Below are 4,096 nucleotides of genomic sequence, written 5' to 3'. Positions count from 1 at the left end.
GCCCGACCACTCTACGAGTAAATGATTTTAAATATGGGAAATTCTGGAACACTCATCAGTTTTTAAAGACTTTCAGAAATGAAGTTTGGTGAAGATGTGCAGAGGTACATGTAAAAAGAACTTTGCCACTTTTTTCATTATGAGCTCTCTCTTTCTCTCTTGCTCGCTCTCTCTCTCTCTCTCTCTCTCTCTCTCTTTCTTCTTTTGTGGTGCTGGGGCCACAGCCCTTTTTGAGACATGGTCTTGCCCAGGCTGGTCTTGACTTATGATGTTCCTCCCTTGGCCTTTTGAGTATCTGGGATCACATTGTTGTGCCTATTCCCAGTAAGAAAAGTGATTTTGAATTGGAGCTAAGATATCTTTTTTCCCTCCAGTTTCTGATGTTAGAAAGTTGTCAAAGGTGAAATAGGCAACATTCAGGGTAATTGAATAGTTTCTCCCAAAAATTATTGAAAAGGAGTGTACAAAAAGTTCAGATATGCCTTGAAGGCACTGGCTGCCAAGTATCAAGGATGGGTGGGCTGATGTGAATCTTCTGTGACTGAGGGCAGCAGTGTTCTGACCCTGATAACATAGGCATTTGCTGTTGGAGAGATGGGAAACAGCTCTTCCACCTGTTACCACCTTGTCCCATGTTAGAATCCTCTTTTTAATCAAGAGCAATCTGCAGCAGATAAAGCTACTCTGCTGGGGGATAGGAGCCAGAGCCCCCATGTACCTAAACTGCAGCCAGACAGCTAAGAGCAATGTCAACTTTTCCTTGATTCCCCCACTCCCCTCCCCCCAAAATAATAATCTTCTAGTTCTGAGTGTACACAGCTTCAGATTCAGGACACCTGTCAGATCTAAGTCAGGGCCTGGGTTTTAACTTCATGATGTAAAGCAAAAAACGCTTTTGAGAGCACAGTCTCCCAGGAGTGCCTCCGCCCCCAGCAACTGCAGAAAAGAAGGCGTCCGTCTGTGGGAGAGAAGGGTGGCTATAGACGTCATTGCATCATCCAGATTCCAGCTGTGACCTGGCTCAGAGTTTTCCAGTTAAAAATAACCATGGCTAAGACTTGGGGGAAAAAAGTAAATTGTTGGGTCTCCATGGAAACTAGGAAGAGGAAAGACAAAGCATGGGATTTCCAGCACAGGTGGCAAGATTGGGGAGGATATAGGAGCCCTAAGCTTAGAAGCCCTCTGATGAAAAGGGATACCCCTAATTAGCATCCAGGATATAGCCAGACACTGCCCCAGGGCTCTGGAGACACACAATGCAGAGGGTATGTTTACATGGAAGTATGCTTCTTGAGTCTGGTGAAGAATTATTTGAGGTTACTGACTTTCTGTTACAAATTTGCTACTATTTAGCAAAGCAAGAGCAGATGGGCAACTCAGGAGGTTAGATGTTGCCTTTTAACCCATCTGGGAACCTTTGCTGCTCTACTATCACATTCCACTTCATCATTTGCATACTCAGCGGCTTTGGATGTTATGGGTAGCATCCCATAACCACAGGGAAATCTCCAAGCTTTTGGGCTGACGTGTACATGTACTTCCCTTTTGTAGGACCAGGTTTTTCCTCTTTGGTGTGGTAGGAAGTTATGCAAAGCAGCATTAATTACATTGGGTGTCTTTAAAAACATGTCTTTTACCTTTTATGGTGGTGTTATCATCACTACAGGTAACTAACTCTTGGGGGAGGGGAATATTTTCTTTCTTCACTCTACTTAAAAAAATTTTTTTTTAGTTGTAGATGGACACAATACCTTTATTTATTTTTATATGATTCTGACAATGGAACCCAGTGCCTCACATGTGCTACGCAAGCACTGTACCACTGAGCCACAACCTCAGCCCTCTTTGTTCTACTATTTTTTTTAAATTTATTTTTTAGTTGTAGTTGGACACAATACCTTTTATTTTGTTTATTTATTTTTATGTGGTGCTGAGGCTCAAACCCAGCACCTAGCACACTGCTGAGCCACAACCCCAGCCCTTCGTTGTACTTTTTAAAGAAGATTTTTTAAAAATATTTTTTCCTTTCAAGAAATACTAGAATACATTCTAGTTATTTAAAAAAAAAAAGTACCAATGCCATGAAGGGGGGTGGGGGGCACTTAACTCCTGAGCCACATTCCCAGCCCTTTTTATTTTATATTTTGAGACAGGGTTTCACTAAGTTGGTTAGAGTCTTGCTAAATTGCTGAGGCTGGCATTAAACTTGTGATCCTCCTGCCTCAGGCTCCTGAGCTGCTAGGATTAAACGTATGCTCCACCATGCCTGGCTTAAACACTCACTTTTGTTTTGTGTGGGGTTTTTTGGTGGTGCTACTAGGGATGGAACCCAGGGCCTTGTGCATTCAAGGCAAGCACTCTAACAAATGAGCTATATCCCTAGCCCTCTTAAACACTCACTTTTAATGAAGGGTTTATGCAAGAAATAATTGAGGAAAAAGTACGGATTTTTTACTTTTTTGACATTACTGACCTTATACGGATACATGATCTCTTGTTTACCTGCCTGGTGTGTTAGAAAAATCTGAGTACTAATCCTTGTTCTGCTATTTAGTAATATGCAACCTTGGGCAAGTTTCTTAACCCTCCTGTCTAAAGTGTGGTTGATAATCCCTACCTGACTGGGTTTGGTGAAGATTAAATGGGATAAATAAAGCTGAGGGATGTGATCAGTGCTGGAGCATCTGCCTAGCAAGTGTGAGGCCCTGGGTTCCACTCACAAGTACTGCAAAAGAAAAAGATGAACAGTGGGGGGATAAGGTATATATCACATAAGGTATACAACACAACTGGCATCTCCCTTTCTTTCCCTTTGAGCCTTTGCTAGTTCCGTTTAACTGCATTCAGGTTGTACCACATAATTCACATCATGCTAAAGTCACATGGAAGGACACTGAAATCTGAGCCACAGAATATAAAAAGAGGCAGATGTGTATTGTGCATGGATGCTGTTTATCTTCAAATTCTCATCACTGCATCATTGCCGTAGCCCTGGTATTGAATTAAAGGTAGAAAATTTCAGAGACAGATTTCAAATTACCTAGTTATCCTTGACATGTTGTAATGTTCCCTTATGTAATGCCTAGTCCAAAAAACTTGATGTTGGTTACAGAACTATATATTATGATTGTAACTGTGTAAAGAAAACTAAAAAATCTTTCATAGAAAAAAGACAAATTCAGGTGCTAATCACTCACTGTTTTGTTAATAAAGTGATGGTGATGCTTTTTCTCTTTTATTTTCCTTTTTTCGTTTGTAATATGACATTTCTTTATTACTAGAAAATTAATTTTATGAGAACTATGAAACTAAAAATAGAAGATTAAAGCATTTTTTCATGTAGTAAAACCTAGTTAGTCCTTATATATGTGTTCTTACATCTTCTGAAATAGCACACACCTTAGGCAAACCTCTGTAGTAGATGAAATGTATCTTAAGACTTCTGTCCTGCTAATTCTTTTATTTTTCCCACATGCATAGAGTTTTCTCCCAGGTACCCGGTGACCACTGTTCCTCTCAAACCTGTCAAAGGACAGTAGTTTTTAAAATGTTTGCTTCTGGGGCTGGGGATGTGGCTCAAGCGGTAGCGCGCTCGCCTGGCATGTGTGCAGCCCGGGTTTGATCCTCAGCACCACAAACAAAGATGTTGTGTCCGCCGATAACTAGAAAATAAATATTAAAAATCTCTCTCTCTCTCTCTCCCTCTCTCTTAAAAAAAAATGTTTGCTTCTCTTAGGGTATTTGCATCTTTATAGAAATCAGTGGCATATATATAAACTGTAATTACAGTCACTAGTGAGCAGGCTTTGAAATACCTGTGAGGCACAAGACCTAATGGCTCCCTGAAATCAAACTTCTGTAGACTGGAGTGTCCTGATCACTGCTCTTATCCAATTCTGACAGGTAAATCAAAGCTGTTGCCAGGTTTTGTTTTTGTTTTTTGGTATTGAATCCAGGGGTACTGTACCACTGACATCCCCACCCCCCTTTTTAAATTTTTTTGTCGTTTTGTTTTTGTACAGGGGATTGCACCCCAAAGCTGCTTAACTACTGAGTCTCATTACCTGTAGTTATTTTTTTTTTTTTTTTTTTTTTT

The sequence above is a fragment of the Marmota marmota genome, unplaced genomic scaffold, assembly GCF_001458135.2.
Source record: "Marmota marmota marmota unplaced genomic scaffold, marMar, whole genome shotgun sequence".
NCBI lineage: Eukaryota > Metazoa > Chordata > Mammalia > Rodentia > Sciuridae > Marmota > Marmota marmota.
The sequence above is the reverse complement of the archived record's forward strand: the minus strand, read 5'-3'. Positions refer to the sequence as shown.